The sequence below is a fragment of the Carassius auratus genome, chromosome 9 (assembly GCF_003368295.1).
Source record: "Carassius auratus strain Wakin chromosome 9, ASM336829v1, whole genome shotgun sequence".
Lineage (NCBI taxonomy): Eukaryota > Metazoa > Chordata > Actinopteri > Cypriniformes > Cyprinidae > Carassius > Carassius auratus.
The window spans coordinates 3486156-3513999 of NC_039251.1; the positions used below are offsets into that span (position 1 = coordinate 3486156).

General features: G+C 36.5%; 2 long non-coding RNA genes across 4 annotated transcripts; both read left to right on the forward strand.

Moving 5' to 3' along the window:
- The first annotated feature begins 16405 nt into the window (after positions 1 to 16405).
- On the forward strand, positions 16406 to 21523 carry LOC113109240 (uncharacterized). Its single transcript, XR_003292890.1, has 3 exons — positions 16406 to 16445; positions 20208 to 20386; positions 21082 to 21523. It is a non-coding gene; the product is annotated as an uncharacterized LOC113109240 (long non-coding RNA).
- A 2637-nt stretch (positions 21524 to 24160) lies between these two features.
- LOC113109232 (uncharacterized) lies at positions 24161 to 25758 on the forward strand. 3 transcript variants are annotated; one of them, XR_003292877.1, is made up of 3 exons: positions 24161 to 24300; positions 24384 to 24484; positions 24596 to 25758. It is a non-coding gene; the product is annotated as an uncharacterized LOC113109232 (long non-coding RNA). The 3 variants fall into 3 exon arrangements; XR_003292878.1 differs by having other exon boundaries at positions 24606 to 25758; XR_003292879.1 differs by having other exon boundaries at positions 25017 to 25758.
- The last annotated feature ends 2086 nt before the right edge of the window (positions 25759 to 27844 follow it).

The following is a 27844-nucleotide window of genomic DNA, read 5'->3' on the forward strand; positions in this document are numbered from 1 at the left end:
TCAAACCAAAAATTATTAAGACACCAGATATTATATTTGATATTTCTTTGCTAGTGGGTGCAGAACACTATACTTCATTTGTGTAAGTGATGATAGCAAAATAAAGTAAACTGTGACGTATTTTACCATTAAATTCTTCATACAGTGGACTACCAGTAAAATTAATAAAAAATTGGGACGAAAAATTGGGACACTTTTGACCTGACCATGTTTTAAAGTGTTTTTTTCTGTAATTGCTAATGTGACCTTTTTACACCACAGACTGAACAAAGTTATGCATTGCTTGGTAATTGGTCAACAAAGTATTGATAGTTGTGTAAATATTCCCTGCTGAAAAAAATAGACATCGTCACATCATGGTCTCTACTGGTAATTGTTCACCTTCTATTGGTGACTTGTTAAAACCAGTAAATCCTAATGGAACATGTCCCAAAGCACATGACACACTACTTTTTTTCTGATGGTTCTATTGTTTTTTTGTTTTTGTTATTCTCTTTGAACAGAGATGACATCACTGAATTCAATGATGAACTGCCTTCAACTATCATTTTGCATTATTGACACACTGTTTTCCTAATGAATGTTGTTCAGTTGCTTTGACGCAATGTATTTTGTTTAAAGCACTATATAAATTAAGGTGACTTAAAGGTGACTCAGCAGGGTTGTTATACTAACAGTCGTCTGAATTTTTGGTTGATTGTAATCCATTGCATACCTTTCTATCAAAGTTACAGTTAAGGTCAAAAGTTTACATCCCCCTTTCAAAATCTGCAAAATGTGAATTATTTTACTAAAAAAAAAGGGACATACAAAATGCATGTTATTGTTTATTTCGCATTGATCTCAATAAGATATTTCACATAAAAGATGTACATATAGTCCACGAGAGAAAATCCTGAATCAGAATCTGCTTTATCAAGTGTGCACAGACACACAAGGAATTTGTTGTGGTTTTTAAGATGCTCTTGGTACATACATATATGGGATGAGAGCAGAAAACATTTAAATAGGACAACTTAACAATAAATAATAATAATAATAATGTGCATGAATCTGGAACAGATGATTTATGTACAGATTTGTGCATTATCTACTCTATATACAGTTGTATACATAAAGAGATATGCATATGTATCTATCGAGTTCTTGAGAAAGAGGCAGTGATTAGAGATGGAGAATGAATTACAGAACACAGGTAATGATTGATGTGTTAGTTGTTTAAGCTGGAGATGGTGTTTGATGAAGGAAGTACAGTCTCTGCTGGGTCTTTATCACGATGGAGTCGATGTGAGTGTCTCTCTTCAGGTGCTGAGAGATAGTGGTGTCCAGGAACCTGAATGACTCCACTGTTGTTACAGAGCTGTCTATGATGATGAGTGGAGGAGAGCCTTTTCACACTGAAGACAACCCATCTCTAAAATTATTATTATTTTTTTTTCATTTAGTACTGACCTTCAGAGGCTACAGAAGATAGTTACTTGTTTCCCAGAAGACAAAATAAGTCAGATTTACCCTGAACTTTACATTTTTTAAATTCGAAAAGTGTTCACTCCTGGCTTTTAATGTATTGTTTTATCTTTTTGGTGATATGAGCTTGACTGATTGTGCTGTGGAAAATTGTGCACTAATGCGTTTAATTTTATTAATGAAAAACATTGCAAAGTCGGAAGCTATTAGAGATGAAGCAGGAGGGGGAGGAGGAGGACAAAGAAGTGAGGAAAATCACATTAATTTTCTTGATGGTAGTATGTCATTTTATATATATATATATATATATATATATATATATATATATATATATATATATATATATATATATATTTATTTAGGCAAAATAAGAAAAATATACACATCTCCCTTCTGTTCAAAGTTTTCACACCTGGCTCTTAAGTGATGTTACATTCAGCCAAATATGATGACCCATACTAAGAATTTGTGCTCTGCATTTAACCCATCCCGGGGAACAGTTGGGGGTTCAGTGACTTGCTCAAGGGCACCTCAGTCGTGGTATTGCCAGCCCGAGATTTCAACCCACAACCCTAGGGTTAGGAGTCAAACTCTCTAACCACTAACCCATGGCTTAATGCATGGTTTTATCTTCTGGAGCATCAGTGAGGGTTTGAACCTTCAGTCATAGTTGTGTTTGAGTCCCTCAGAATGGACATGTGTACATTTTCCTATTTTGTATATATTTAATTTAGTACTGCCCTTCAGATGCTACAGAAAAAAGTTACTTGTTTCCCAGAAGAGAGCGTTTGAACCTTCTGTAATAGTTGTGTTTTAGTCCCTCAGTTGTCTTCAGTGTGAAAAGATGAAACTCAAAATCACACAGTCACTGCTGGAAAGGGTTTAAATACACAAAAATACTGGAAAACCAAATTATTTGAGGAAATAGTGTATTAGCCCTACAGTTATGACATATAGTGATATTTAAACCTGAAACATGTTCATAGACTAGACAGTAGTAGCAGTAGTTCTAGTGTTTTATCATGAAGAACAGTTAATAACACACTTACCCAGAAGTGCAGCTCAGAATCAGTTTATAGTTGTTTGGCTGCTTTATAATAGTCTTGAAGAGCTTTTCTTTCGTATAGACACTGGGTTTTTCCTCAAGATAAATGTAGTTTGAACTATTTGTTTGGATGCTTGACCCCTGTATGACTGAGAGTGCGGTCAGAAAACCTCACAGCATTGCTAAGAGTTTGTTTATTAGTGGAAGACAAACTGTCTTCTGCTGGCAAACCATTCACACATGTGGAGAAGGCGTCCGGATCAGATGATCATGATGTAAATGTGTTTTGGCGTCACATCTGACTGATGCTGCAGATTCTCACTTTCTGTCATCATCACTGTTTACAGCAAAAGAGTGTGATATTTCTGTGTGTTTTCTCAGGATCTGCAGTCAGAGATCTTCATCTCCTGATCACAGCTGTGTGTCTCTGAAGAGTGACAGATCCATGGGTCCTCCTCCTAAACTCAGTGATGAAGCAGTGACCTCTGACCCCAGGTGAGGATAATCGTGTGGTGATGTTTGAACTGCTTTATGGGAGTCAGAAACACACTCATCACACACAGACACTCGACACAATGAGCACACAAGCTCCTACATTGAATTGAATTGAATTTAATTGAAGTCACCTTTAGCTGCTCGCTGGATAATTGTGAGACTCTCTTTGGAACAATGTGCATTACACAAAGAGTTAAACTGATCAACAAACTGAAATTATACTGAAAATACAAGACTGACATCTCTATTGGTTTAGATGTTAATTTACACATCCTTTATTTTGAGACATGTTTAATCAGTTGTTCTTGTGATATTTCAGCAGAGCAGATGGAGAGCGAAGCGTCTCAGGAGGAGTCTCCTCTGTCTTCTGTCTGAACAACACAAGCGTTACAGCGTCTCTGAATAAACATGATCAAGCAGTGAATGATGAACTACAGAGAGTCAAAGAGCAGCACAAAACCAGCATGAAGAACAAGTATGAGAGATTATGTGAGGGACTGAAACTCCAGGAGAATGAAAGCCTCCTGAACAGCATCTACACACAGCTCTACATCATAGAGGGAGAGAGAGAAGGAGTGAATGAAGAACATGAGGTTTTACAGATGGAGAAAACAGCCAGAACACAACCCTCACAAGACGCTCCAATCTACTGCAATGACATCTTTAAAGCCTCCGCTGAAGCAGGATCTGAGGAGAAAGAGCAGATCAAGACTGTTCTTACTAAAGGCATCGCTGGAATCGGAAAAACCGTCTCTGTGCAGAAGTTCATTCTGGACTGGGCCGAGGGAAAAGCCAATCAGGATGTAGATTTCATGTTTGTGCTTCCATTTCGAGAGCTGAACTTGATCCGAGATCATCAGTACAGTCTTCACAGACTTCTGCTGGACTTTCATCCTGAACTTCAAGATCTGGACTCACAGATTTATGAGGAGTGTAAAGTTGTGTTCATCTTTGATGGTCTGGATGAAAGCAGAATCACACTGATGTTTTCAGACGCTCAGAAAGTTTGTGATGTGACTGAGACTTCATCAGTGGCTGTGTTGATGTCAAAGCTCATGAAAGGAGAGCTGCTTCCCTCTGCTCTCATCTGGATCACCTCCAGACCAGCAGCAGCCAATCAGATCCCCTCCGAATACATCCACCGTCTGACAGAGATTCAGGGATTCACTGAGCCTCAGAAGGAGGAATATTTCAGGAAGAGAATCAGTGATGAGCATCAAGCCAGCAGAATCATCTCACACATCAGAAGAGCAAGAAGCCTCCACATCATGTGCCACATCCCCGTCTTCTGCTGGATCTCATCTACTGTGCTTCAGAAGCTCCTGGAAGAAGATCTGAGAGCAGAAATCCCTCAAACTCTGACTGAAATGTACATCCACTTCCTGCTGATTCAGATCAACATGAGGAACCAGAAGTATGAAGAGAGAGATCCAGAGAAACTCCTGCCGTCCAACAGAGAAGTGATTGTGAAACTTGCTGAAGTGGCTTTCAAACAGCTGATGAAGGGCAATGTGATGTTCTATGAGGAGGACCTGATTGAGAGCAGCATAGACGTCACTGACGCCTCGGTGTATTCTGGGATTTGCACTGAGATCTTTAAGCAGGAATCTGTGATTCATCAGAGGAAAGTCTACAGCTTCATTCATCTGAGCGTTCAGGAGTTTCTCGCAGCTTTCTTTCTGCTTTACTGCTATTTAACAAAGAACAAGAAAACACTGGATGAATTCAGATTAAACAGGTTTTATAAAGTCTCTCTGTATGATCTACTAACATCAGCAGTAGATAAAGCTGTTGAGAGTAAGAATGGACGTCTGGATCTGTTCCTGCGGTTCCTGCTGGGCGTCTCACTGGAGTCCAATCAGAGACTCTTACAGGATCTACTGACACACACAGAGAACAGCTCAGATACCATCAGCAGAACCACACAGTACATTAAAGAGATGATCAAATATGATCCTGATGGTGATGATGATGATTATGGTGGTGATGAGCTGTATGTAGATGAAATAGATCTGCTTAAGAAAAAACAACAAAAGGGACACAAAAAAATAAATCTAGATGGTAATCTCTCAGCTGATCAGTCCATCAATCTGTTCCTCTGTCTGCTGGAAGTGAAAGATCAGACTCTGTTCAGAGAGATTCAGGAGTTTGTGAAATCAGACAAACACTCAGAGGAACTCTCTCCTGCTCACTGCTCAACAATCTCCTACATGATTCAGATGTCAGAGGAGCCTCTGGATGAACTGAACCTAGAGAAATACAACACATCAGCTGAGGGGAGAAGAAGACTGATACCAGCTGTGATCAACTGCAGAAAAGCTCTGTGAGTGTTTCATCATCAACTAAACTATCATATTTAATAATGAATCTGACTCCTTTACAATCAATGTTCCTGAATGAGAGATTTTCTCCTGAATAACAGAATCTTAAAGGAGTCAGGACAGGTGTTTTTAATCCAGTAGATATTAGAGTAAAGCGTGTGTTAGCGGCGCGGGTAAAAACAACCCCGTCACATGAGAAACTGGTTCATTAAATCAGCAGCAGCTGCAGCAAAGAGACGCTCCACACATTGATCTGTAAAGCTGACCTTCAGACATTTCACTTGTGCTTGAAGTGTCTTACTCCTTACTGTACAACACTAGACACTATTTTACATTATTATACATTTAAAGAGATCCGCATTATGACATAAAATAGTATTTCTGTGAAGGACTACAGAACAAGCTCTGATTCACAACATTAGTGTCCAAACACAGAAATAAAACCCGGTCTATATATCAGATCAGGATCTGAAGACTATAATAAACACAAATCCAGCTCTAGAGCATCAGATCTCACAGTCAACTCAAAACAATGATGTGCAGGACACCACTGATGATCTTTATGATTGTGAAGGAGAGGAATGAAGAGCTTCTCTCTCGTGAACACGCTGCTGGAGAAGATTCTTCTGTGTGTTTCAGGAAAAGTTCATCAGTAGTTTAGTGCTCGAGCACTGCTCAACAATGTCAGAGACACGGCTTCAGATCCACAACAAACCTGCTCCTTCTTCTCATTTACTCATTTATCTGTTGATTTCTTGAATTAATGCAGAGATTTGTGTGAATTCTGCCGTTCTGAAACACCTTGATTGATGATTCACCTTAATTCATTCAGAATATAAATCCATGCACTGAACAGGTGACACTTTTAATGCTCTGATGTGAAGTAAACCAGCTTTTCTTGATTTTATGTCAAGAATACAGTGAAATACGGTCTAAATCTGATGCAGTGCTGTGTAGCGTACAGTAAAACATAAGCACATGCACACAGTCTTGAGATTTACTGCTGCTTGAATTTGTTCTGAATAACAAACACAGAACTTCAGAAGTGCTCAGTTTACTTCACTGCAAACAATGATTTTCTTAGGATTTTTGTCTTGATTTCTAGAACGAATATCTAAACATTCCTGAATCAAGATCAATTTACTTGAGAAGAAAAATTATTTCAGATTTTAAATCTTGTTTTCAGAAAAATGTAAAGAGTTTGTGCATTTTTTGCTCAAAGTAAGAAAAATAAATAGCTGCCAATGAGGTAAGAAAAATAATATTAATAATTCAAAGGGAAAACGATTATTTTTCTTGCCATTGGCAGAATCTTTACTTCTTTCTTCAGAAAACAGGTCTTTCTATCTGAAGTGTTTTTTCTTCTTCAGTAAATGTATCTTGATTTCAGAATGTCGAGGTGTTTTTGCTCAAACAGTGACTGATGATGAAAAGATGAATATTTGTGTCAGAAACGCTGGGTTTGTGATAAATGCACTCTGGTTTGATTAACTGATGTCATGTGATCTCTCTCCTCGTCTCCTCATTGCTCTCCGCTGCTGTTCTGCTTCAGAAGTGATCAGGAGGAAGCAGAAAACACTCCTTTAGCAGCTTGATTCATCAAATACTCTTCTGCAGAGACAAGCAGCTTCTGAGAGATGAAACTGTGTTTATAGTACAGTGATATTATATAAACATAAATATTAGCGATGGAGGAATATTGATCATTTTAATAACTGATATTAGGGCTAGGTGCATGGAGATAGAATTGTTGCATAATTACAAATTAAAAGATTATGATCCACAAATTAATGTTAAGAGATTAACAAAAAATATAAAAATATTGGCAAATAAATATAAATGATATTTGAAAATAAAAACCATATTCACAAATATCTTTTTATTCTACAAACAACTTTTCCTGTCATTCAATAGTGAATGTCTTTGTGTATTTGTGACTCCACCCACCGTCTGCTCAAGCCAATCAGATAACAGCCACACTTCACTGACCAATCGTAGCATGTTCTCGCTGTAGCCAATCACGTTCTTCTTTACAATCAGCGCAGGAGCAGATTCATTTATTCAGTCTCCTGTAAGAACTGCATTCTATGACAACAATATTAACAACTTTTATTAGCAACAAATAGCAATAGTCAAACATAATTAAATTAACATAAACATACAGAACAGTTTTTGCGCAGAGATGCGCACACAAATCAATAAAATCACTTGGGTTGTGCACATATATTATTATTATAATATTCGTTCGGCTCTAATTATTCGATAAATAAAAATGATATTGGAATTTCGACATATTTTTGCTTGCCATAAAGAAAAGAAAAAAGGGAAAAAAGTCCACAATAAAACCTAATTCGGTCACTTTCTGTGATTCTCCACGGCATATTTGAAGATGTATGAAAGCAAAATTAATGAATGAATAAGAACTGCGGTCTTCTACAGTACTTCAAATATGCCGTGGAGAATCACAGAAAGTGACCGCATTCAAGAACATTGTTCCGGCGTCTCTCAAGCAACGAATAAACACCGCTAACATGGAGAATGCAGTGAATACTCCTCTTCTCGCATCTGCCTTAGACCCTCGGCCCAAAGATCTCAGGTTTCTCGATGAAAACATGACAGAAGTAAGAAAAAAAAAAACTTTTTTGAACATTATCAGAACATTTTCCTTGATGCGAGACGAGTGGTTCGTCACCAGCGATGAAGAGGATGCAATGCCCACTCGTCGGAAAAGATCTTCTTCTTCTCCAGTTCTTCAGAGATGATTACAGAGAGTCCAGCCGAGACGAGTGGGAACAGTTCTTGCTGGAGCCATGTATTCCACCACAGGGCCGTGCACAGACCTTTTGAGGGGCATGTGCTGAAACTGAAAAAGGGCACCCCCCTCCCTTTTTTATATCAAGATTATTTAGTAACCCTGCATAAAAGGAAGAAATTGTCACATCTTCATGACAAATTCAATAACACAAAATAATAGTCTCAAAAGCTTTAGATTTATTCACGATTAATAACAACCATAATAATAATATTAGATAATATAGATAAACAGGGTTTTAAGGGCTTCTTTAAACCTAATTACAACAGCAACCTTCTGTGAGCCATGTATCTGGCAAAAATTTGATACTGTGGTGGACCAGGGATGTTGGTCTCTTGAATGTCTCTTATTCACTACACTTTCCCTAAAATAAGCCAGCAATGAAAAAATACATAAAAATAGTGTGAAAAGTACAGTTGCAGTGAAAAGCATTTCTGAAGGATCACGTGACACTGTGATGTAAGTAATGATGCTGAAAATTCAGCTTTGATCACAAAAATAAATTACATTTTAAAATATATTCAAATAGAAAACAGTTATTTAAAATTGTAAAAATATTACACAATTTTACTGATTTTGCTGTATTTTGGATCAAATAAATGAAGCCTAGGAATGAATCATGAATTACATTCTGCATGATAAAATATAAAGATTTCACAGTGATCTTCTGTAATTTTTTTTTTTTTTAGTTACTACTTACTACTTTACAACATTTTATACATGTGAGGACGAGCGGAGAGTATACCATAACATGAATATCCTAAATGTTAATAAATTAAGTGTATCAGCAATCATAAATCAAAGAATAAATTTCTTAGAAATATATGTTATCTAGGTGACGAGGATCACTCGTCGCTTTGTGTAAGTTCCAGAACGAAACAGCGCGGGGGCGCACGATTTTCCGATGGTAAAAACAATTGTGTTGTTGTATTACTTATCAATATATCGTTTTTGACCAGCGAATGTGTGCAAATGTGAATGTTTTTTTATTTTTTTTTCGTCATTAAAACGGCGACGGCGCCTGCCACTGCCGGTGTAGCAGTCGATTCTGTTCCCCTCGGAATGTCTGTTCCTCTTTACGCAAACATACTACAATTCTGGCGTTGTTGCCGAGTTACTGTACGTACGATCAGAACTAGCGTGCACCAGAAGCGTGACTGGATGTACGGCAAGTCAAATAGTTCAAAATACCGTCCTAAATCTTAAACTTGAAAATAAATTTAAGACGAGAGATTTTTCAACTTGAAATGTAAAAACATAAGACAAAAATAACGGAACAACTGCAAGATGTATAATAATAAAAAAAGAACATAAACGGGAGTGTGAGAATAATTTTACTATGCTGCAGTGTAGCAAGAAATTTGTCCCTCTTTGCTTTCCTTACATCCAGGTGTGTTTGGTGTATTTTCATGCGGGAATGTTGCCAAATCCGCGGAATTTAGGCTACTTTGGGAAAATGTTTGATTAACTATTTGGTTGGGTTTATTACACGGACCTGGCAACCCGAGGGGAAACAGACATTGGGGAACAGAATCGACTGCTACACCGGCATCACATTACATTTTCATCTAATGTTACAAACTAGTTTTTTAGCAATATATACGGAGCGCTCAGTTTTTCCTGTGGTAAAATGCATTTGGCCAAAATAGCATTTTATAAAAGATGAAATGCAACTATATGCACAGGCTATTTAAGTGTTGGCTATGTATTGGCTATGACTAGATGGCAAATGCTAGCCCTCTCTCTCAGGTGACGTCCCACATGTCTCAGTCAGTGAGTCAGTCAGACATCAAATAAATAAAATATGAGCCTTTATAGACATAGGGTCTCATTCATGAAACATTCGTAAATATATGAGTAAATATGGGAGTGATTTGCGCGTAAAGAGACCTTCCCGAAAACCCTTCTCCTGATTCACAAATACTTCGTAAACGTCAGATGTGATAGTGAAATGTGTGTGTGTGTTAATGAATTCCAATCAGTCGTAAATGGGACGCGCGTGCACGCTCATTCTCAATTACCATAAATCCCGCCCATTAAATCCGACAGACAACTATATATGAGCATCATATTATGACACCAAATGAAGGATTTCAACGTGTCTTCTCAAAAGCGAATGGAAAATAACAATTTCTCAGCTGCAGAAATTGAAGTTTTATTATCAGAAGTTCATTCAAAACGCCACATTTTATTTTCAAGCGTACATAGTGGCGTACTATCAGGTCCTAAAAAAAGGAAGCTAGGCAGCATATTACAGATGCTGTTAATGGAGTTTCTTCTGTTAATCGAACAGTCCCAGAAGTGAAAAGAAAATGGTTCGACATGAAGCTTGACAGCTTCATTAGTTCACTTCGAAAAAATCGTATTCAAACTGGAGGAGGACCACCATCATCATCGAGCATATCTACATACTACTAGGCTACTCTCATAATAAAAGTAAAAAGAAAAACCGTATGTAATTACTTTATATAATATTTTTTTTTCAAAATGCTGTGTAAATATGTACCCGATTAAGGTGAATTAAAATGCAGCCGTATTAATGAGCAAAATGTTCAGATGTCAAACGCACTATTTACGCGTAGCTGGGAGCAGGTGTAGATTTCTTTCGTACCAACTAACATTTGGAAAATACGAACATTTTAATGAATCCGAAATTTTATGACAGAACCACTTTACACACGATTTACACAAAAATTAGTTCTGCTCGTGTTTCATGAATGAGACCCATTGTGTTTAGTAGTACTTATTCAAACAACAAGATATTTATTTACCCTTCGCAAAACTTTGTTCAGCTCAGCTGGTGTCTACTGTGCGGCTGCTGTGGAACTTCAGTTGATTCAATGAATATAGAGGGGGCGGAGTTATCAGCTTACTGACAGCTTGAGGATCGAATAAGATTTACACAAGCTCGTTTTAAGAACTTTCATTTGCTAAATATTTGTAAAACAGACAGACAGACGTAAAGGGTGACCAATAGCATTGTTTAATAAAAAAAAAAAAAAAAAAAAAAAAACCACCAAAAAAAGGGCACTTCGGAGTTTAAGGGCAAAAAGGGCATGCGCTCTGCACATGTTGAGCCCTACCTGTGCACGTGCCTGTTCCACCAGATGAGGATCCCATTCAGTGGTGAAACGAAAACACGAAGCGCTTCACAAAACTTATTCGCTTAGCAAACCGTTATTTGTGAGTTCCGCCAACGTCTGTGCCGTCAGAGCGCGTTTTCTCCGCGGCCGGACTTATTTTTAACAGACTAAAGCCGACTTTTCCCCCGATCATTTTTACATGCCCGTGTTTCTTAACAAGAACATGTAAAACAATAGAAAAAAAGCAAAAAAGATTTGCAGACAGTTTCAAAGTTAAGTGTAAGCTACATTCTGTACAATGGCATAATTGCTGCAGGCTGCTTTACGTTTTTTCTGGTCATTTTTTTTTTTTTTTTTTTTTTTTTTGCTTTTAATCTGTAGGCTACTTTTGTTTGTTTGCGTTGTTAAAGTTTTTCAGCAACAAAACACGATGTGTAGCTAATGTTCAAGCTTATTGTGTGTAAGCTTGTTCCAAAATGACAGAAACAATAAATGTTGCTGAAAAATAACGTCTGTCTCATTAAACTTAATTTAAATAAACGAATATTCGAATATTCTTTTTTTGTGAGCTCAAAATTATTCGAATGTGATATTTGCGGGAAAAAACGCCCATCCATAAAAATCAGACATCAAGAACAACTTTTAATAACAAAGAGCAGCTTATAAAAAAAGAGCGAATAGACCCACAACACTCAAGTTGAATTAAAATAATATATATATATATATATAAAATAAAAAATTATTGAAAAGCAATATGTTTAAATAAAAGCAACTTCTTTCCAGTCTTCTTTCCAAAATAGTTTTTTAATGAAAACCAAATAAAAATACCCGAATCCATTAAATAAATAAAAAATAAACCGTGCCAATAGGAACGAATGGCAAGTGGCATACAATCTCAAGATTTTTCGCTAGGGCACGTTGTGGACCGACAACTTTACCTGCGGTGCTGAAAACCTGCTTCGATGGTGTGCTTGTGGCACAGACGCACAGGTACTTTCGTGCCACTCGCACGAAATCTGTTGTTGTTTACAAAGAAGTTTAGTGTCACACAATCCTTCAGAAATCATTCTGATTTACTGCTCAAGAAACATTTCTGATTATTATTAATGTTAAAAACAGTTTTGCTGCTTAATATTTTTGTGGAAACTATGATACGACTCAAACATTTGTATAAGATTTAAAAAAAGAGAGAAATTAATAATTGTATGCATCATTCATGAAAGCCACAAAAACTGTGTGAAGGAATTTAAAATGATTTCTATTTAATAAATGCATTTACCAATTTAATTAATATATTGATAAATGCAAATAAATGCTGTTCATTAAACTTTATATTTATCAAAAAATAAAGTGCATCATTTCAACACAAAATATGAAGCAGCAAAATGTTCAACATTAATAATAATCAGAAATGTTTCTTGAGATTAAAATAAATTGTAATGACTTCTAAAAGATCACGTGACACTGAAAACTGGAATAATGATGAAGAATATTCTGATTTGCATCACAGGAATAACATTACATTTTATATTAAAATTGTAAACTTTTTTTGTATTTGTAATAATATTTCACAATATTTACTTTTCTTTATTTTGATCAAATAAATTCAGCCTTGATGAGCAGAAGATAGTTTGTAGCTCGGCCACATAAGAGGTATACGTTTATAAAGCTGTTGATTAAATGTTAATCTGATTGTTGATGCGGCACAGCTGTTATTAACCCTCTAAGCGCCAAAGTCGCTAAATTGCGACAAGACGTCACCCTTAATAAAATAGACTGTAGTTCCTTATATGGTGTAATATCTCATTTGTATTCCCTTCCACTAGATGGCAGACACGTAGTACTTTGATTCTAGACCAACATTATTATGCATTGTTTCTGTTCAAAGTGTCGAGCTCTCATGTTATTGATGCGGGAGCAATTCATTTCATAGCGTGAGTGTAAATCGTGAGATTTATGAGAGAAAATCGCCAGATGGCTAATACAAAGAGGATGTGTTGCAAATGTTGTTCACCGATTCTGAGTCTGAAGGGGAATATTTGCCTTTTGGAAATGACGATCAGCCGTCTAATGATCACGCGTCTCGCGGTACATCTTTGCAGCGCAATGGTGCCACCGTGCAAGGCGAGAGTGTTCACGAAGCACAAACAAGCGATCGTTTCGAGCCTTTGCTCAACGGGGAAGCGGGTAACAGAGGTGAACGTGGTCATAGTGTCCATAGGAGAGCTGTTGCTGATCGCGCACGCTCTAATACTCGGCCGGCAGACAGTACAGGTGCAGTCTGTGTGGAGAAGGTGCGCTGTGTCATGCAATGAATGAGAGGAACCATGCTCTCAACAACTACCAACTGTGTCACATAGATGCCTGATTGGGCAGATAGATGCTCAACTGATCAAAAAATAGGCTCATGTATTTTACTATGGCACAGTAATATAGTAATAATCTACTACTTTTCTCGTTTTTTCCCCTGATCATTTGGAATGAGAATAAAAAGACAAAAAAACAACAACAACAGCAATCAAATAAAAAAAAAAAAAAAACCTTGCAAATAAGTTCAAACATCCATTCAATATCTATTATTTCCTGAATATTACTGATGAACTGATCAAAAAGTAAGCTGCTGTTCACATGTGTTTTACTACTATATAGTGTAGTGATATAGTAATAATTTAGTACTTTCTCCTGTTTTATTGTTGGCTTCCTCTGTTCTGATCATTTGGAATGAGGATAATAAAGACATATACACACACAAAAACATGCAAATATGTTCAAACATCAATTCAATATCTAATAATTATGAAATTCGAGATCGTCGCCCATGGTGACGTCATAATATGCAAATTAGATTAGTATATTTACACCCCACGTAAACTTTCGATCATGCCAAACATTTTTCTAATTGACGGTAGATCTCTATCTTTAAGCCCTTTCAAGTCACAAGCTTTTGAAATCTTGATGCCAAAATACAACATTTTTTTCCAAAAAACCCTGGCGCCTTAAGGGTTAACTTTTCTGTGTTTGTATTGCCCCGTTGAGAACATAGGTTGAGAACTGTGGACTCTGTTTCTTCTCGCGAGAGTTCGCTCGTGATGCGGGAATCCCTGTGACGTCAATGTGCTCACTTTAGGATTTAGCGATCGATCTCCTGATCATTATTACCTGCTGTATTTCCCTGTGACTTTGAGTTGCTTCCTCGTGGAAATAACCTGACGCCATTGGATTATTTTACTGAGGACTTCGTCACAGGACAGCGCTGTTCTCAACCTGCTCCCGGACTCCAAATAATATTGCACCCGTGAGACCGAACCGAACACACACACACACACACACACACACACACACACACAGAGAGAGAGAGAGAGAGACCCTCCATAAGAACGAGTGTAAGCAAGTTCACGAAAGGTTGGTATCTGGTGATCACCTTTACACAATCACACATTAAAAAGTGGTATAAAAATATTTGTAATTCTGAATATAATTTTGTCAGTGTGTTAATGTCGACCCGAGAAGCCCCATTGGACTTCCAAGGACATTACTCACTCACCCTCATATATTTATTGTATATATTGTGTATATCTAGTACTCTTTTCTTTTCTGTCTTCTTGTATAATACACGCTGGGTTGTCTTTCATTCTTTATTGCGGTGGTTATTTATAGTTCCTGCATTCCTTCAAACCCCACTATTAAGAGGTAACAGAAAAGTTTATTTGTGTAGTCAGCTTATTTTAGGCCGAGCGTTACAAGCAGTGTTGTGCAAATTACTTCCAAACTGTAAAACATTATAGATTACTTGTTACTGTCATTTAAAAGTAATTCCTTCCATTACAATATTACTGTCTCAGAATTGTAATGCGTTACATGACTCCAGTATTACTTTTGAGTTACTTTCACCAAAATAACTACAGAAATAGAAGTTAACGTTCTGAAATGTCAAAATGTACTGCAGAGTATTTTAGCTCCAGTAGAGGAGTAACATAATGACTGTGGGCGATCCAGACTACTAACAATAGAGCTTATAATCGACAAAGTGAAGGATCAAGACAACACAAGACAGGATGACAGCCAGAATCACAAACGATCCAAGTCTGTCACAAGTATGGTAGAGGTAAAGAGATTATCTGGCAATATCTGTGATTGCTTGGGTCTATTCATATTAGACACAACAGGACTATATGTAAACTCTAATGCCATATACAATTGTAAAATGGCAAGATGCGCACACATCCATCTGGTGAATGTACAGTCTTCTGCTATCTTCACTCATTAGCCTCTTTTCCACTGTCCAGTGTGAGCCGAGGCTAACAGCGAGCCGGACGGAGCTAATAGCCTCGGACCTCGAGCACAGAGGACGAGATCATTCTGTGTCATGACAGTATCCTCACACACTCCTGTAAACCCCGTCCTAAACACACCTTCACTGGACTACGTCACACAATACAGAGTTACACCAGCGAGAGAGAGATGAATGAAAAAACATCACTAAACAAATATATCAGAAGCTGACGTTTAGTCTTTATTTCCAAACGTGGACACCACACGCAGCTATTGACTGACCACAAACAGGAAATGGAACTAATTTGCTGCATCTTTGATTCGTTCATGTCTTGCTGTTTTATTCTTTTCTCTTTTCTTTGATCAATTACATTTTGGGCTAAAAGTGTGTTGTAAAGCGTTACTGAACATGTACGGAGTGAAATATTACTGAACATTGATTAGTAATGCCTTACACTACTGTGTTACAGCAAAAACTAATCTGTTACTGTAATGCATTACTCCCAACACTGGTGACAGGTTATTTCAAAATCATTAATAATTGTACTGTTTCCAATCACATGCCTGTATTCAGTTAAAAATCCTGACAGAGTAATAAAGAATTATTTTCTTTTTGAGTGATGCTTTAAATTATTTATGATCATGTTTTTTTTTATGTTTTAAATCTCAGTCCAGTGATGCATCACACATTGATTTGTTCTTTCTCTTTACTAATGGATTCACAGCTAAACTGATCTGATCTGAGAGAGTGAAGAGTGTGTCATTGTTCTCTACAGGTTGAGTGATTGTGACGTCACAGATGAAGGTTGTTCTGCTCTGACTTCAGCTCTGAGATCAAACCCCTCACACCTGAGAGAACTGGATCTGTCTGTGAATAAAATAAGAGATTCAGGAGTGAAGCGTCTCTGTGCTGGACTGGAGGATCCTCACTGTAAACTGGAGAAACTGTGGTAAAATTATAAAGATTATATATTGCTGGGTGACAGGGCCTTTAATTGGAGTAAATAATAATAGATATTACTGAATTCATGACAAATATAACAAACTTAATGTATTTGTGTCACATAGAAATGCGCTTGACAGTAAAGCATTGATTTTGAGCTAGAATGCAGGAAATCTATTGATAAATAAATTCTGTCATCATTTCCTCACCCTCATGTCAATCCAAACCTGTGTGACTTAAGCCGGGCTCACACTACAGGAGTTTTAAAATCATAACCGATTTAGAAATCTGGTTGCAGCACACACATGAGGAGAATCTCTTTGCAGATTATCTTCCCTCAAATATTAAACATGCACACACTTCAAGATTTGAGCATCGTGGCACATCACACACTGTAAGATATTATTAAGATTATCACGCCAGAGGGAGCGCCTCATGTGATCTCACGCAGAAGATCGTCAAGGTTCTTTTTTTTTTTTTTTACATTCTATCTTTCTGCACTCACCTGGTTTTCACTTATTTCACTCCAGCACTTCTATATCTACTTACAGTTGTGATGCGTTTTCGCACACATTTCAGACAGTTGTGTTTGTCCAGTACAGTTTTCTCTATCTCCACTATCTTACGAAGCCCTGCATCAACTGTTTTGCATTTTTGTCCTAAATATCCTATTTAAATCCATTTAAATCCTAAATATCAATCATGTTTGATAATAATCAGGGCTGCTCCGATTAGTGTGCGAGCAGATCGGGAGGTGCGACATCGGGACAGATCGAGGAGCTCGAAAAAGATGTTTGCTCCGATTCTCAGGGGGGGGGGGGGGGGGGGGAAATCCTGTAGTGTGAGCCCGGCTTTAGTTTCTTCTGTAGAACACAACAGATATTTTGTAGAACAATACAATACAATACAATACCCTTGATTTCTGTATGGACAAACATTTCTTGAATTTCTGAAATTATCTTCTTTTATGTTCCACAGAAGAAAGAAATTCATACAGGTTTGAAATGACACGATGTTGAGAAAATGACCATTTTTATTTTTGGGTGAACTGTTCTTTAAGAACTTGCTTACCGGTTATATTTAATATTTAAGTATGCTAATAACGGTAACATTTATAATAAATACATCTCTATTGTACAGTGTTAATAACTGCAAGTTTAATTACTATGATGATGAATTTACAAGTCTATGTTTTGTCATTTTCCATTTCCCAGTTTTTGCTCTATTTCTAAAAACAAAAATCATTCCAAACACAGCACTGTTTTGCGTCTCTGAGCAACATGAAAGTGATTCGTTCCTGAATGAATCAACAGTTTAAATGATTCGGTTCAATCACAATGACTCACTTATTAACAGTGACTCGCTGCCAGCTACTGGCGGTTTTAATTTCACATTTAAGGTACCTTTTCATTTTTTAAACAATTTTAAACATCAGTTTTCAATGTTTTATGTTTAAAATATCAAAACATTATTTATTCATTTGTAACTGCATGTTAAAATACTCCATGTCCCTCAAAGCTGGATTAAACAGTGTGTAAAAACATCTCAATGGCTCTTCAGATGCAGCTTCTGTTTTCTCTGCATTGCAAAGATCAATTTTGTTGATACTGATTGCATTTGCTTGGTAACAGCCCAAATGCAAGTATTTTTACCTAAAAGATGGTGCTCACTTAAAAAAAAATGGCGTAAAGGTAAAAATGAAAATTTAGGAGTTAGCTGTCAGCACAATTAGAAATAAGATCTACGCACAATAACACACTCAGCAAAATATTGTGTAATTATCGTTATCGATACAAACCCAGAAATCACAGAGATATCGTATTGTCAATATTGTAAACCCTTTATGTATTTACTGTGGCCTCATCTGGCCATGCCTATTATAATTTTCGGGGCGCCACTGCTCCCATCTGCACCGTGTGAATGGTGAACGCAGGCAGGTCAGTGAGTTACAGCGCGCTCCGTGTCTCCGTCCAGTTTAGGCTAGTAACTAATAGACTTATGCTGTTATATAGTTTATATAGAATTAAGTTAGCATTAGCAGAGTTGATTGTGTTGCAGCACTGAGCAGTTATTTCACATATTTTTATCATAAAAAAACAGTACAAAAGCATTTCCAGATGACAAATATCTGGACATGTCTAGTAGGTAATGTAAATTATTGTTAATAATAATATGAATATTGTTAATGCTAATAAATGTTTGTGAAAATAAAATGTAAATCTCCCAAGAAATTATGTAAAGATACCAAATACTTTGACAATCAATATATGCTTAATACACTTCTGCTAATGCAAGTTTTTTTTGTTTGTATTTTTCGCCACACCAGACCACGCCCCTCCATAAGCCCCTCCCCATATCAAAGCCCCGCCCCCAAAATCACACTCTAATGCCGTGTTTCCACCAAAATTACCCAGAACATTTGTACCAGGAACTTTTTTCCTCCCAGACCTGTTGCTTTCTGCGTTTCCACCGTGGTGTAAAGTACCGGGAAGATTAGGCAAATAGACTGGTGACGTAGGTCTGCGCGTGTTTCTAAATACAAAATACTCTGATTTTGGACGTGTATCCTCGGTAGTTCAGACTTTGCTCATTCGACTCGGAGTGTGATGTCCACGGCGACGCAAGTCCGGTAATTCTGCAAACAGCAGCGTACTTGATAACTTCAGTCAGCTGACCATGGCTACTGCAATTTTCCTCTGGATATTTACAATAAAACGAAATAGGATATCAAATACCACTGCCTCCTTTCGTTTTCATTTAAACATAATAACAGCTGAAGAAATGTACTTAATTCAGGGATATGTGTATATGTACAGCCACTACAATGAAACAAAATATTTTTTATATTCATTTTAACATATAGATAAATTGAATACAGACCAAAGATAACCTGTTAGATTTACCCAAAACGAATTATATCTTATGTTTAACCACTAAAGAGACATCAGAGCCAGCGGCACACATCAGAAGATCTGCTCTCGGTGGATACATGAGGATTGAACACATTTTTAAACAGGACCTGTCTTTATAAATAAACCACAGATTTGAGTTTTAAACAACTACATTCTCGCTTGAAATACTTTTAAAACTACATTTCATGACACGGTAACAGTAATATTTTGAAAATGATCCGAATAAATGGTGGTTGAACCCAACCAATGCTGCGTGAACTCAACCAATCAGGATGTTTAGTGCTCAAGTCCCGCCCCCGAAAGTTCTGGAACTTTGAAAAAGTACCACCTCGCCAGCAGGGACTTTCTGAGGGGCATTTTTTTTACCCGGAGACAGAATGGAAGTTTAAATGAGTTTGAATGGTCTAGAAATAGAACATAGAATGGCAGTTAAATGGAGTCTAAAGACCTTCAGTTTGTTTACATTTGAATTTTGACAGTTGGAGTTTGAATAGTCTTGGCTCATCTGAACATTTCCTCAATGTAAGTCTGTGGGATTTTGATGATTTTTAATCTTCATTTTTAGGTAAACTGTAAATCGTAATTAGAGGAGCAAGTGAGTGTTTCTCCAGACAGATCTGTGCTTATATCACTATGAAACAATATCTCACATTCAGCTCTGTGTGTCTGTTCAGTCCTGAAGCACATGACAGTTTCAAACAGCAGCATTGAGCATCAACATGCAGAAATCTCATTCTATCAGCAGCAGTTTGTGGCAATGCTTGTCATTATATCTCCTCTCCTGCTCTGAGACCAGAGTCAATAACAAACTACACACACTTCAACTACAATTAACACTGTGTCATTGTTCTCTACAGGTTGAGTTATTGTGGCATCACAGATGAAGGTTGTTCTGCTCTGGCTTCAGCTCTGAGATCAAACCCCTCACACCTGAGATACCTGAGTCTGTCTCTGAATAATCTACGACTATCAGAAGTGAAGTTACTCTCTGATCTGAAAGATGATCCACGTTATAAACTGGAGACATTAGTCTACTGTGAGTATATTATTATTTAAATATTTCTAAAATAGCCAAAGTTTAGTAACAGACATATTTGGAGAATATAAGATAATAATTCAGCTCCACTTTAGTTTCTGTTCTTTAAACTGTTTAATTCTGTGATGATCTATGAATATATGAATATGTTCATCTCCTCCAGTGTCTCTGTGTGTAAATGATAAAGAGAGAGTTGTTGATCATTCACTGTTATTAATCTATGATCAGTTGTTCATCAGATCAGAGTATGTGAGCGGAGTGGAGCGTCAACAATTTCTCCTCCGCGCTCCGATCATTTAATAATCACTCCGCTCCGCTCCACTCCACACTCACTGATATCAGAAACACCGCTCCACCTTCACTCCACGTCTAAAGTATTTCAGTATGTGTGAAATTACACACTTCAACTTCTGTTCATAACCTCTATTAAACAATAAATGAATTGTACTCGTGACGGAGCGGTGCTGGAGCGATCTTGGAGCGAGTGAAAACCACGACGCTCCGACTTTTAAAAGATCTGCTCCTCGCTCCAGTCAAAATCACACGCTCCACTCCGCGCTCCGCTCACATACTCTGATTCATATCTCTGACTGTAATATGAATATACTGTGTGTTTCTGAGCTGGATCTGCTGATGTGATGTGACAGCAGTAATGTCTCATACTCATATCTGACTGTCTGTGTGTTTTATTGTAGGACTCTCAGTATTTAGACGTCAGTTCAGTTTCCTCAGGATCAGCTGATGGTGAATAAGAGCCGCTACAGGAATCAGTGATGTGAAGTTAAATGAATGCATGGAAGTGTAATGTGTGGAGCAGTGTTGATGAACAGAAGAAACAAGCTTCAAGGAAACTAAACTAATTCAGCAAAAGACGTTTTTATCCAAAGGACATTAAGAAAATAGTTGATCTGTTTATACAGCACTGAAAACCAAGAAAATCAATGTGATATTTTCAGTGATGGTCTTATATCCTGAGCTGTCCAGATTTAATATAGATCATCATAACTGTGTATCCTGAAATTCAGAAATAGAAAACTTATCACTTGTACATTTTCTTATATTTTAATCCAGTCTAACATTTGAGTGTGTAACCTTTCTATGTATGTGTTTATTTTTATTAAAATATGTGTCATCTCGAGAAGAGGAGCTTCCACTTGATATCGTCATGAGAAATGTGTCCCTGCTGTATCTTGATTTAAATACAATTCAAAACTTTTTTTTTCATTGGCACGGTATGAAAACATATAAATACATAGTAAATGTTAAAGGGGAGCTAGAGGATTTGTATTATTTTTAAACGTAATCATCTATTATATAAAATATCTTACTCGGGTCAGTACTAAAAAATGACCATGCATTTTGTATGATCTCTTACTTTGTTAAAATGATTCACTATTTCTCAGATTCTGTAACATTCGTGTGCTGCTGTAAATATCAGCATCTGCAGCAGATTACAGCATATATTTGCTGTGTTTGATTCTTTAAATCTTCCTCTTAAACATGTCTAATAAGGCTTTTAAAAAAATATATATTCTAATACAAAAATGCTGATGAATTTGAAATGATTATGTGGATTTGTTTCTAATTGTTTAATCAACGTAATTAATTATATATGGTTAGTAAACATTATTTTAAACATGCACTTTTTTTCAAAGATAATCGTGTTATTTTATTGCTTTGCAGAAACGTTCATTAGTAATATTTCACTTGATGTGTCTCTTGTGTCCTCCGGAGAGAAGACAAAAGCATATTTTCCCTCCAACTGAAATTATGTCTTTTAAATTCCAATATAATTTGGAAATGTATTTTATTTAAGTACAAAACTCGAATTTAGTTTTTCAGCCTTAGTGTTTAATGCACTCAGTTCCAGTTAATTTCAAAGAGAGTTTCAATGTGGTTTATTAGAGCACTAGAGTGATCTTCATTTTATCAAATTATTATAATCACAACTATTAATTTTACAATCCTGCTACTAGCATTTTATTCAGACGAATATAAAAAAAAAAATCTTTCCTCAAATGGTTCTGCACATAACATTAATACAAAACTATCTGAATTTTGGATTGTGTAAATATTAATCTATCTGAATTTTGGATTGTGTAAATATTAATTATAAACAAGTGTAATTTAACAAAAATGAATATTATATGGGATTTAAAACATTTTTGAATTAGATTTAGATTGTTTTGTTTGTTTTTTCACTTTAATATTTAACATTTGAAATTTAACACAATGGATTTTTAAGGCAAAGTTTTCTAGACATGTATTTTCAACAGATTTTTTGTTCTGACTTCTTAGACTGCAAATATCCGGTTTTTAAAAATACAGCTTCAAGTTTTCAAAACTGAAGAAATTCGGAAAATCAAATTAAATTTTCTAAAATTCAAAGCGCAGAAATTCAGATCGTACAGAAAGAAGGTCAGAGGTCATTCACAGGGAGATCATCTCCGAAAAGAACGAAGCATTTTGTCCAATCACAGAGCTGCAGCAGATTTCTGGCGCGAGCGTCCGGCTCAGGAGATCATTCTTCTGCTGATCATGAATCCAGAGGTAAGTGATTTTTAAGCATTTATGGTTTATATTTAGATATTTTGTTATCATTCCCAGCATGTGACACATTAGTCTAAGCGGTCTCTGGTGTTTGTTTTAAAGTATATTTGGTGTAAAAGTAGCATCACCGTGTCTATACGGGACGGCAACAGCTTGAAGTGACAAAGCGTCCTGTAAAGAGCTCGGACTCTGTCAGAAATAGAACAGGAATCCGTTTGCTGTTGGAGATTTCACATTCAGTGTAGACACTATCACTGATTATAATCCACAGGTTCTTCTGTCTTCAGTCTGGACGAGGTGTGAGCGTCATAACTCCAGGGACGGATGAACACACGGCTCTACTGGACACGTACTCGGAGAACTAGACCAGAGGGACCCCGCCGAAATACTGCTGCTCCCGGAACCAGATTTCAGACAGACACCTCAGATTTCTGAACCAAGTGGAGCTTGAATGTAATTTACCAAAGACTAAAGAAGAAAATATGACTCCTGCTAGACTAAAGGTCAATGATAATGTTCTTGACTTTGATGATTGATTCTTTGCTCTCTTTACTTACAATGTGCACAGATGGGAAGACTTCACTGAATGAGTTTAATCTATATTTAATTCACTGGTCTGCATCATGCTGTTACTTTAGAGAGACAAAGAAACGAGACGCATGTTGTGACGACACATTATTATGTAAAAATAGTTTGTAATTTTAATTTTATGAAATGATCCTTGTTTACAATTTAAGTGTTTGTATATAAATTTAATTTGAATCTACAATATTATAGTAATGTAGTAGCAACTAAGCTGCTATATACCACATACATATAATATAATAAATTTCAAAAAGCAAGACAAGCACAAGAGATGCAATTAAGTTTACTTTAGAGTGCCTTTTTCTAGATCACGTCTTCCTCTGTTTTTAACACCAGTTACGGGCTACAGCGCCAAATAAACATGAATGAATGCCAAAGGGTCTGTAAACAGATACAGGACAATTTACTGACATGAATCCTGTCACATGTAATCGCTCAATCAGTGCTTCAGCTGTACTTCAGAGACGTCACAAACAGCTCGTCAACAAGATGTCATGTTCCTCATCAAATCCATATTCAGGGACCATCAACTTGGTATTCAGCTACAAAATTACTTCTGGAGAGGAGCATTTTGATAAATACATACACCATATTACATTCATTGTAATGTTTAATCAATATTGTTGTTGTACTTTAGGAGAGTTGGTGAAATAATGGCAGAGAGCATTACTCAGGATGGACCTTTTTCATGGAGTGGATTTACAATTTCATTTCTTCCGGGAGATTAATAAAGATGAGCTGACATAACAGATGCAGACCTGCTAGATCTGATTGACAAGGTTTTCTAATTCAACTCAATTCAGATTTGTATATACATCTGTGTAGTGTATGTGTGTGTTACTCCTGGTTTTTATTTCTTTAGATTGAGACTGCAGACACTACAGCCTTGCTTGAGCTTTCTGAAAGAATCGTAGCATGTGGTACACAGGATCCTAACATGTGATGAAAGGAAGACATTGTCAGGTGTAGTATCTGTGATTCTGTCCATCTGACTCTCCTCCTTTCTCTTCAATCCACACATCAGGGTTAGATGTTTTTGGTACATTGTACTCATTCGTAGACTCTCATCTGCAGCTTTTTACAGGTTTTCCATTGTCATGAGAAATAATGAAATATCTGATGTCCCTGTCACTGTTTTAAGTGCGGTGGGTTCAGTGAAGCGCAGAGAGAATCACGGATTGTGAACTACTTGCAGGACTTCATTCAAAGCCTTGAAGATGAAGGAACATCATTACTCTTACTCTTAATACTTAAATTACATCAGTTCAACAACGGACCGGGCATCTGACCAGTCAGAGCAGAGAGGGCTTGTGGAAAAGACTGAAGATTTGGATCACTTCACACTTTTGAATAGAAACTTGTTGTAGGAAACCTCTTAAACAATTGTAAAACAGTATATTAGGGGCACTTTAAAAATGTGAGGTATTGTCAGTCCAAGTTCAGAGACTGTTAACACAAGTAAGGTTGCAGACATAGATGTGTGTGTTTTCTGCAGAAGAAGGGAGCAGCAGTAAGGAGAGCAGGGTTGAAGATGACAGCGAACAGGTGATAAAACAAACTGCACTAAAGGAGATGCAGAACAAGACAAGATCACCGTCAGCAGTTTCATGCAGTGGATTACTGGTCAGGGACATGTCTCCATTACTTCTGCACATTTGATCCTGACTGTCAGCTTCGATATGGTCAGCATAGTTTCTGCTTGCCTCTAGTAAATGCATGTTCCTGTACTGTAACCTACACAGCAGCGAGAGACAAACACAGAGTTCCTCAGTCCCACTTTACATGTCCCTAAACCGACCTGTCTCTACCCCTGGATCTAGATCCATCTCCTCCAACTTTAAATATGTCTTAACCGAGCGTCTCTGCTCGCTGGATCTTGTGTGTTCTGCAGTGAGGGCTACTGACTAAGACAGCATTACCATTCCTCGTATCTCTCAGATCGCTCATTATTTGTGTGCATCACTCCAATCTGCCACAGCTGCTCGGGACTTCGATTGTCCTCTGAGGAGAGTGAATGATGATTCCAGGCTTCTGAACATGTGTCCAAGTCTGCCTGAAGTCTTGGGAGAAAAGTGTAGTGCACACTGAAAAGCTCCTCAATCACTGATCTGTCGAGCAATCCTTCTGCTCCAGCGAGTGCAGCGTGTCTGAGGACTTGTTGGTGACCGTGATTCTGACATCACCCCAGAGACGCTCAATCCTGTTAGAAACAATACAAATTGAAATCCAAAAAAAAAGAAATTTATTAATAATTCAGGTTGAAAAGCAATGCAGTGAAAAAATATTTTACTCAATATTAATACATAATTGGTTGCAGTTAAGAGACACTGAAAAGCTAACTACAGATTAGTTAAGTTTAATTGAACTTTGTTTCATTTTACAAGTTTAGACAATTGTACTTTACCCTTGAAACTAATTTTAGCGCACATAACGTCTATCTGGAATAACAGCTGTATTTTGGTGAATAGATCATCTCTGTTCATCGATGAGTGCTGGAAGAAAGGCACATGGTCACTTACACATGTTATGGACAACTCCGGAATATACTGAGTTATGATGATATTTGTGTTAAATATAATGTAAGTTAGTTCCTCTAAAATGTTTGATAAAATAATTAAGAATATACCATTGCAGTTGATTAAATTAGTTAAGGAACAAGTAAAATATTCAACAATATTTCCCAAAATACATGATCTTATGATAGAAAATGTTCTCACAGATTTTTGAGGAATTGTCTATTATAACGTTGTTTTCCAGGTCAAGTAAGGAGATCTTATATATTTTATCATTATGATAGGAAAAGAATGTCTGAATTTTCGTACATTTCCTGTCAAGCCTAAATGTAAAGAGCTGCATTTTAAAATTATGACTCTGTTGATTCAGATTGAGACTCCGGGGACTGTTTGTGTTTTTTTTTTTTTTTTTTAATTCAGATCTGTACTTCGAAGCAAGAAGTGTTTGTCAAACAGTTCATTAGTGATAACTGAATATTTGGGCCTGAGGCTTTTTTTTCTAACCTGTCGATTTGATTTTTAAATGATTTCAATGACAGGAAGTTGCATGTGTTGTGTTTTATGAATTGTGGATGGATTTATCAACTGAGAAATAAAGTTGAACAGAAATGATCATGAACTCTTAAAGATGATGATGAAATGAAAAAGTAATATTGCATATAAAATTATATCCAAGTATGAACTAACTTACGCAATACTGTAAATATTCTTACTCTACCCTAAATCAGTGAAAATGTTTGGCTCAGTTTACAGAAAGTGTACGTCACACATCCTTTCATTATTATGCAACATAGTTTTCTCCTCAGATGAGTATTTAACATCTTTATTCTTGTGGGGATTAGTGTGTAAGTGCTATACACAAACACACACACACACACCGGTCAGAGTTTGGGATCAGATTGATTTTTTATGTGTTGTTGTTGTTGTTGTTTTTACAGGAGTTTACTCGTCAAAACTGCATTTATTTGATCAACAACTTTTTTATTTTAATTTACATTAAAATCTATTTTATTTCTGTGATTGTCAGCATCATTCCTCCAGTCTTCAGTGTCACATGATCTTCACAAATCAGAATAATATGATGATTTATTATCAGAGTTGTGCTGCAGAAACTGTGATACTTCTTTCAGGATTCTTTGATGAATGAAATGTTAAAAAGAAGAGCATTTATTTAAAATAGAAGTCTTTTCTAACAATAAACAATATAGTTCAAAAGTTTATAACTCTTTTAGGATGTATTAAATTGATAAGAAGTGAAATCAAAGATTAATATTGTTAGAAGAGATTTATATTTTGAATAAACGCTGTTCTTTAAAAAAATATATATACATCGAAGAATCCGGAAAAAAGTATCGCAGATTCCAAAATAATATTTGGCATCACAACTATTAATAATTCTAATAATAAATCATCATATTAGACTGATTTCTGAAGATCATGTGACACTGAAGACTGGAGGAATGATGCTGAAAATACAGCTGCACATGACAGAAATAAATTATATTTTAAAGGATATTAAAATATAAACCATTATTTTATATATTTTATTTTGATAATTTTGAATTATTACTGAAATACAACCTTTTTTTGTATCAAACAGTTCATTTTACAATAATAAATGAATTACCTGAAGCTGACAATGAAGTAAATGTATTGTAATAAATTTTGCCACTGCTAGGGGCCACTGGTAATGCAGACTAACACCTATTCTGCCACCACCTTTAATTTCACCCCGGTCTGGTCCGGGAGGAGCACTCAAAACACTCAAGACCAAGAATTATCAAAGAATACACTTTTTATTAACAATAGC